The following is a 10,144-nucleotide window of genomic DNA, read 5'->3' as shown; positions in this document are numbered from 1 at the left end:
TATATTACTGTATCTACAAATACTTGTCCTACCAAAGTTGTCCTCTTGGAACATCATTGTAATTCCGAATAATAAAGGAAATTATTACTTGCGGAAGTTGTAAGGTATAACGAATGAAGAATTTACCATTCGATTTATATAACAAACGAAATTGTAACATATACTAGGCAGTACCGCTACTCACCGATGAATCAAGAGAAGATACATCATTAATTTGAAGCTCTGTTATTCCAAGAAATAATTAGACCGTCCATTTCATCGTATAACTTCACTTTGAAAATATCGGATGCCGATGACACTGAACATTGGCGCATGATAATTAATTTCTGTACACTGAACGAAAAAACAAAGCGACAAGTATCCACTATCACAAATTACCGAAACTCTGGACCAATTAAGTGGTGTAAAGTATTTCTCAATCTTTGAGCTCGCAAATGAATTTCAACGTTACATATATCAAGTATTAATTCAATGAAATATAAATTCAAAATTATTTGAATGATATAATAGTCTACTCTTCGTCTCTACAGAAAGTCAAAATTTAAAGATTGTTGGATCACCTGACAAATCACGGATTTACTTTCCCCACCAATATAAGTGAATTTCTGCGTAAAGAGGTTACATACTTGAGGCATAATTTCTGCCGACAGTGTCAAACCAGGTCCATGGAAACTCTATGCGGTAGAAAATTTTCTTACTCCAAAGTCAGAATCCAACAATCCAGAATCCAAGGACATTTAACAATTCTTAGGATTGACGACGCCATTAGTGGCGACGATTCGTCAGTATGAGGATAGATCGTCGGTAGAGAAAAATTGTACCGCTCAAGCAAGCTTTTTCGTACATCATTGTGAGAAATAAGAATACCCTGACCCACTTTCATGAAAATTAAACTATGATTCACGTATATATACAATACTAACTCTTCATTCGTCATTTTCAAAATCAGAAAAACCACACAAATTTAAACACTGACAACAAAAAGGGAAATTTCATGTTAAATAGAAAGAATATAGTATTACGAACATTAATACGAACGTGACTTTTTCGACGCTTTTAGAATTTCGAGATCACACATCAGACTATATTGGCATTTCTATGTATTGTATGATTTTTGTTGGGAAAATCATAAACATACAACATTTTTCTGTATATTCTGTAAATCTAAGAGACTCTTTTTGTTAAAATGTTCTTCCATTGAAAAAGATTGTTATTTTATAGAATTTAGAAAAGTTTATGTAATTTCAGAAAACGAATAAAAATAAGTTTACATAAATCAATAATTTGAATATTGTTTACTTCCTTTTTTTACATAGAATTAATAGTAAAGTTATTGTTAATATTCTTCTGTGTGAATTTTTTTCAATTTAAATTGTCGTTTAAATAGAATACTTTTTTGCATTTATGCAACAGTTAAAAAAGATTATGAACTTAGACACCTTTTAAAAACTTCGAATTAATTTTCAAACTAAAGGTTTAATATATCTCCATTTACGATTTGAAATTTAAGATAATACCAGAACTATCCTTGTTAAAAGCACCACATTTTATAGCCTTTTATAGAAAGAAACTGAAACCAACAGTTCAACATAAGATCATAATTTATCAACTATTTTCTCTGATTCAATTTGCTTAATTCTCGACATTGAAATAGATGCTTTTCGTTTACTGTTATATAAGTTCTTAAAATATGCAAACGAAAAGACTTGTAAATATTTCAAAATTTCACGTAATGCAATATACTTTCATTCGAAAATTTCGTTTTCTTAACTTAGAAGTTAGAAACTGTGTTTTGTGTCTTATGTCGTAGTTCTAAGTACTTAAGCTCGAGCCCTAGTTTATCGTACTTTGAAATGGCAGATCCCAAGAGCATAGCACAATGAAAAATAGTCTTAAAGTTATATACTCCTGAGAATCATGTAATTTCAACACGTTCCTTATATTGAATAGTAGCAATTAATGGTAATAACTATTGCTAATTGTAATTAGTCCGTTTGTAGCATGTAACCAATTGCATTTATTACGCTATATTCTTAGAAAATAGTATGAACAAATATTTAAAAATTATCAATTACAAGTATATATATGTAGAAGATGAAAGGACACCGGGCCTTCCCCTTGGAATTCTTTGGAAAATTTCCCAACACTATCTTTATAAATTAAACCGATCATCATAAATCTGTAGTCATCATAAATCTTTATAAATTAAACTTATATCTTTTATGAGGTCTATTGGGTGTTTCCTTTTTAGTCTTCTTGCGATGTTTGTTGTGTTGCACGTTTCAGCTGCCAGCTGGTTCGGGTGTGTTTCTGTTCTTATTCTGCATCTTGTTGCGAATCTGGTAATCTCTTCCTTCACCGTTGGTATTCCCAGGTCTTTCCGTATGTCCTCGTTTCTAACGTACCACGGGGCGTTTACCATTGTTCTAAGGATTTTGGCTTGGATTGTTTCTATTTTGTTTATGTGGCTCATTGCTGCTGTTCCCCATAGTGGAATTCCGTATGTCCAGATTGGCTTTATGATTATTTTGTATATTTTCAGTTTGTTTTCTGTGCTTAGTTTGGATTTTCCGCTTGTTAGCCAGTGCATTTGTCTCCTTGCTATCTGTATTTTGTCTATTATTGATTTGATGTGCTGTTTCCATGTGAAGTGTGTATCTATGTGAAGTCCAAGGTATTTGACTTGCCTTGTTTGTGTTATTTGCGTGCCGTTCAGGAAGATGTTTGGTGTTATCTGTTTTCTCAATGTGAATGTGATGTGGTTGCATTTGTTAGGGTTAGCATTGATTTGTTTGTCTTGTAGCCACTTTTCTATTTTTGTGATGTGCTCTTGTAGTATCGTGGCTGCTGTTACAGGGTTGGTGTGCCTGACTAGCACGGCTGTGTATAGCGTGTATAGTATGGGTCCTAGGACGCTTCCTTGTGGAACACCTGCTTTGATGTCTTTGGCTTCGGAGTGTGCATCCTTGATTTTTACTGTGAAGGTTCTGTTGCTTATGTATGATTTTATTATTTGGCATATTTTTTCCGGGAATTGTTTCTTGATTGTTTGAATTAGGCTTTCGTGGTTTATTTTGTCGAATGCTTTCTCTATGTCCATGAATAGGGCTGTACAATATTGTTTGTTTTCTATTGTGTGTATTATTTCATTGACAAGTCTGTGCATTTGTTCTATGGTGGAGTGTTTGTTTCTGAATCCAAATTGATGGTCTGGTATTAATTTTTCCTTCTCTATTATTGGTTTTAGCCGGGCGTATATTACTTTTTCTAGTATTTTGGAGAGCACGGGGAGTAGTGATATTGGTCTGTAAGATGTTGCTTCATGTGGGTCTTTGCCTGGTTTGGGTAACATTATGATTTGTGCCTGTTTCCATAATGTAGGATAATATTGTATTCTTAGTATTGCATTGAATATTATAGTGATTAGTCGTATCGCTTTTGGAGGGAGGTTTTTCAATATTTTGCCATTGATTAGATCGATTCCTGGTGCTTTGTTGTTTTTTGTTTTTTCGATTATACTTCTAATTTCTTGTGCTGTTGTTTTGGGTATGGTGTATTGCTTGTCGATTGCAGTGCTAGTGGCTAGCGCATCGTCGTCCGTATGGCTATTGTGGTTGGTCTAGTCCAAATGAAGATTCCTTACAGGCAGCTAATCATAATGTTAACCAGACACATATATATCTGCTTTCTAAACAAGAAAAATATATCTGTGTGAGGTACATTTATTTAGAGTATAATCATAACTCATGCTATATAAATATTTAATATAATAATGTAATGTAATGACATTACATATCCCTACAATTATTTTATTCTTCTAATAAAATGTTTTTTAGGTTTAATTATTTTTTGTTTTTTATGTTACAAATATTTCAATTTATATTTTGTAGACTTACCATCTTTTCCAGTTGGTAACCAAATCCCTTTATTTATAACGAACGATGGATTTTAAGCCGGTATTATTGCCGAGAACTAGTATTGGTTCGTGTTGACTTCCGTTTGCTATAAACAAGGAAACAACTGTGCCCAAAATAGATCTTCTATTTCTTGGAATGTCTTAGATACGAAAAATTCGTGAGTCCAACCTGGACCAAAAAGCGCGACAGAAAGTCCTTAGTGTCGTATTTTTGGTAAAGCCTGTAGATTATAATGGTTTAATGAAATATTAAATGACTATATGCTACAATAAAATAAGTAATATTGTAATTACATATGTTGAATTAAATCCACCACCACCAGGACAACATCTTCCCCAAATATCAAGTCCTACATAAATATCATGAATATCTCTGCTGTGATTTTTTGCAAGTGCCAAACCGTTTTCCAATTTTGATTTCGTCCAGTTATAATTCAAGTAAATGCCATCGCAGTTTAAAAAGAAATCTCTGAAACATTGTATTCAGAACATTAAATAAAATTTACAAACAGAAACAATTGTAATTAAGCTCATTTTGCCAATTGAATTTTCCTTCATTGGTTACGCCGTCGTACCATATAATTTCAGAATTTCTAATTGCTTCATGAATATTTTCTGTTAGATATTTTACAAAATAAATTAAATTATTAACTTGCTCACTTTTAATGGTATTTTCAATATTTAACAACCAGACTTATAAAATCGAATTTATAAAATTTTGCAACAAGTATTAATGCATCTGCAAATCTTCTTACTTCTTCCTGAGATTCAAGTATTACATCCCAGGTACCTTCTCTCTTTCCGTAATTACAGTACCAAGAACTTTTACACCATGATTATGTGCTACATTAATCCATCCAAAAGGTGGCGCAGTTATGAAATGATGACTAAAATACACAAACGTGTCAATAACACTCCAGTGATAAAATAGGTAAGAATCATAAGATTCTGATCGATATATAAATCTGAAAAATCACGGGTATATTATGTATAATATATGAATTGATAAATATAGCGATTTCTATTACCTGTCTTCTAGGCAGCCACCTTTCATATCATGACGAAGCAACGTTTTAGGATGTACTTCTCTATCCAATTTTTCTAACTGCGTTCTTTCTGCGCTTATTTCTAAACCACTGTACACATAATCAGTTGAATCTCTTAGTTATTCAATTTCCGGTCATGGTTTCAAATTACCCACGTTATCGAATAATTCTTTTAAGTTTTCGAAAGGTTGTGACTATGTAACTTCGGTTGTCATCTCTCTGATTTATACTGTTCTACACACCACTTTCAAATAGTTTTTAATTCATTAACTCAAACAAAGGTTTCTCTTCTTATTTGCTTCACTGGAAAGTTGTATACATGCATGATAGTGTTCCCATCTAAGGGAACTAGCATATCAAATTACGTCACATGATTTAACATCATTATCTACCAACTGCTAATGAGCAAAACAATGTTCATTTCTCTATCTGAAACAAAGTATATAAAATAAAATTATGAATTTATAATGCACGTACATCAATGTTTATATGATTGTTTCGACTTTGAAAGTAATATTCTTATTTACGTAAGTATATATTCTTTAATATTTTGCAAAAATTATATCGAAACAAACAATTTGGAATAAACATAACTAAGTAAATACTTTAACTTCTTTTTATATTTAATTAAATATTTTATTTGATTTGAGTAGAATTTAACACCTAACCTTCACGTTTAAAATATTACTCTTTCTCATTCTATCTTTCAATTTTATTTCTTCTGCTTCCGTTTTATGATATTTATGACATTTCTTAGTTCAGATATAAGTAACTTTTTCGTAATTTATAAAAAATGACACTCTTTTTAATTATCGTACACTATTAACCCATTACATGTCTTGTTGTAATTTAACTTTTAGCAACTTAAGATATGTGCACGTACAGAGTAATTTTCTTCCTAAGAATAATCATTTAATATTACGATAATACTAGAAACTTAAATTAATTACTGTTGCTAATTAATTTGCAAATAACGTAATGCACAGCCATACACAAGTCATACAAGTTATACTTATGTCCTTTAAGTCACCAGAAATGAATTTTAAATTTTATATTATATATTAATATATATTATAGGGAGAAGCACTATACAAAATGATAATGTTAAAGGCATACATGTAATTTATTAGTATAGATACTTACTATATACAAAGCGTTCTCTTCAAAGATAATATGTCGACTACCAAACGATCGACGGCAACCGAACGCATTTCTGGTACTGATAATAATAGTATAGTCGCAAGATAGTTGTGTATCCATGTCCAATTATAAAATTTGAAAATCGGCGCTTGGTCTCGCGGCATGTCGCATGTCTCATGGGACATACAATGTATCGCCTACGGTCTACGATGTGAATATATTAATAAACTTAACAAATTTGTTATTATTTTCTCTAGGTAATTTTTCTCCCTCAAGATTCTGAGGAAAGTACTGAACTGTTGACTCGTTATCAGTATTGTCAAAAGTTCATCATTTATCACCTTTCCCGCTTCATAGTCAGGTTTTTCAAACTAAGAGCGGCATACGGTACATTTGTATTGTACGTGCGAGAGGGAGGTAACGTATAGCACAACCACACACAAGTATGTATCCCCTTCGTAGTATGTATGCGAGCGTCGTACGATGGCCTAGGACTCCGTTGAGAGAAAAGAGAGAAGCGCAGTGTGAAAATCTTATGCCCTAGATCTCTGGCGAGTATCACACGTGGCGAGCAATTACGTGAATATTAGAATAAAGTTCCTTATAATACCTCTCCAAGTCCTCTCCATATTTTAATAGCCGTAAATTGGCGCAGCAGCGCCAAAATTTGAAAGAATAAGGAAACACATATGTACGTATCTTTCTTTTGTGAGACAGAAGAGCTTTATTTTTCTGGTCTTCCAACGTTGCCGTCTGAAGCGTGCTTTCCATTTGCGACTAGCCACGCGATTATAAAATCCATTGCCGAATATGGCACAATTTTTATTCGTACTACCGCGATTAAGGATCGCGCGCGACTCTAAAGTTGCGACTTACCTCGACAAGTCAGTCGCCTGCAACTACAAAGTATACGGAACATGTACGTGCTATTATATCCATCGTCAGAAGAATCGCGCGGGACCGAACGTCATTTTGCTGCTAGAAGTGTGGGGACTCCTCACTAAGGACGTCTTAATATATAACACTATTAACTTAAAGCACTATATAATATTATGTAGTTGTAAATTATAATATTATATACTATTACAGTATTTACTATTATAGTATATAATTATAATACCCTCAATACAAATAATTAATATTATAGTGATAAAAAACGACAAAAACCTAAAATTTAATTATTTTATTTATATTATTCAGCTTTTCCAAAGGTTTTTCGTTCAGTACTAATGGTTTCTCGACATAAAAGGTTACTATCCTTTTATGAGAAATGCAGATTGATTAACAGATTGATTAACGTGTTAAAAAATGGATGGTTCTATTAAAAAGAATATAGCTGATCTTTATTATAGGTGTCGGCGCGTGATACTAGCCTGAAATGAAAAGAAGCTGAAAGACGTCCTTATTCCTTATCATTGTACATGCGTCGTGCAGCATCATCAAGTCGAGTTATCGTCACACGTGCATGTTTCCTAAGAATCAATAAGAAGAATATCGGGATCCTTATCGTGAACCGAAACTATAACATACAGCCAAATTTACACCTTTTCACTTTGGATAATCTGTAAGTAATATACGTTTTACAACGGTTTGTAATATTTCTCAATTATACAATTTGAATTGCATTTCACTATCGTTACTCCTAAGATGCTCAGCCGGTCTCTGACTCGATACAAAACGAGAGGAACGGCCCTCCTACGAATATTCTGTTTGAAATAAACTAATATGTATTCTGATTGTATAATATAATCGAATATAATCTGATTGTATTAAAAACAAATTCTTAGTAGAAACGTTTTTGTATCATATGATTCGGAACGATATAGATTAGATCATATTGCTATATAATATATATAATCTAATCTATAAGACAAGCAACTTTATAACTTTATAAACATCATATCGATTAAATAAAAAAAACGGGAGTTTTTCTTACATTTCCTCTATATCTTAAAAATTATTTATCATACGTGAAAAAGTGTCAGTAGAATATTGTAGATAATAAAATTATCTATAAAATGAGACTATCCATACATGACGAACTGACAAAATACTTAATACTCGTGCCACTAAAAACTCAGCAAACGGAAACAATTTGGAACGCACTCTTGAATCACTACATTTACATCCTTTCCGCTCCAAAAAAGATACTAACCGACCGCGGACAAAATTTTATATCTAGTTTGATGCAACAGTACGAAGACGCGTTCAAAATCAAACATATCAAAACGACATCCTTCCACCCACAAAGTAACGGATCTTTAGAATGAACACACGCAGTAGTAACAGACATGTTAAAATCGATACAGCGACATTCGGACGAAGAATGGGACGATCAACTTAACTTTGTATGCCTTGCATATAACACAATGATACACGACTCCACTGGTTACACGCCGTTCGAACTGACATTCGGACACCAAGCCAATCTTCCCTCCACGATATCCAACCCCAACGCACATACGCAGACGAAGTCACGTTCCGCAAAAAAGAATGGGACTCTAGACTCCAACACGCTCGCGAAACGTTGATCAAAAATAAACAGCGATATCAGCGCGATCAAACGTAAAATTATAAAACCTCAATCAGTTTTCAAAGAAGGAGACTCCGTCTTAATACATAACGATCATAAAAGGCATAAACTTGATGTGGAATGGTTAGGACCGTACACGATTGATAAAGTATGTACTCCATACTATTTGATTCAAAACAACAAAATACACGGTAATCGTTTAAAACCTTACTTTCCAGGTCGACGCTCCTCTTTGCCGGAATAGTATCCGCGCAAATAAATATTACTCCATTAGAAAGATACTCCGTATTCGTAGAAAACATAGGAAAAGGATATTTGTACAGGGATATTGCCAATGTTATAGTAGGATTAGACACTAGCGACATATACGAGCAGATAAGCACAATAGAATCATATAAATTAACAATAGACTCACGTGCAACCAGCACAGAATACGCTGAACAGTTAGACGGATTACAAAATCGTATCAATAATCTAAAACAACTCGCAAAACACTTAAAAGCGTTAACACATACCCGAAGCAAACGAGGTTTACTCAACATCATAGGTTCCGTATCGAAAAGTTTGTTCGGAACTCTCGACGATACCGATCTTACGCTCATAAACGAGAATATGGACAAACTATTCGATGACAATAATAAAATCAAGACGATAATAGCGAATCAAACAGCACTTAATAAAAAAATTGTAAAGTCAGAAAATCTAAACCACTTAGAAAAATCACATAGCGATATATTAAAACAACAATGGCAGGCAAATATCGATAGATTTATACTTAAGATGATCATGAAACTCGACACCGCGATGCAAACTTTACACTTCCAATTAGATGAAATACTTAACGTCATGATATTAGGCAAACAAGGAATAATTAGTCCACAAATACTCGACTCGGATGAATTTCTAGAAAATTACGCCAAGACAATAGGTAACCAGATGTACAACACCGCGATCTCTGCCAAAACCGAACATTTTCAGTTTATACTCGACATCAGTGATCTTCAAATCTTCACAATAGGTGACAAAATATTCTTCAAAATCATAGTACCTTTAGTCTCTAACAGAGAATGGAACATATTACAGATATATCCTATCCCGAGTAAGAGAAATGGAGTATTTTTGGCTCCAGTAGTCGAACATCAGATATATTTAACCTCAGGTCTTTCATTTATAAACACTGATATCGAATACCTCAACAAACTTTGTAAGAATCAAGCCGGAACCACTATACGCAAACAAACACTACCAATTCATGACAGAAACTCGAAAACCGATTGTCGCAGCGAAATAATAAACTTCAAACCTCACATTGAACATTGCCAAATAACTGTACTTAAGATCGAAGACATTAGCTTTATACCACTCAAAACTAGCAACCGTTACATTGCGATACCGGCAAATCCGATAGAAATAGACACAATTTGCCAAACGAAACACACTTTGCAAAAACTTGACAAGCCTTCTATCATCTTGCGATATACTGTACAAAGACGAACACATGCGTATAGG

This window comes from Bombus pascuorum, chromosome 16 (assembly GCF_905332965.1).
Source record: "Bombus pascuorum chromosome 16, iyBomPasc1.1, whole genome shotgun sequence".
In the NCBI taxonomy this organism is placed as follows: domain Eukaryota; kingdom Metazoa; phylum Arthropoda; class Insecta; order Hymenoptera; family Apidae; genus Bombus; species Bombus pascuorum.
The sequence above is the reverse complement of the archived record's forward strand: the minus strand, read 5'-3'. Positions refer to the sequence as shown.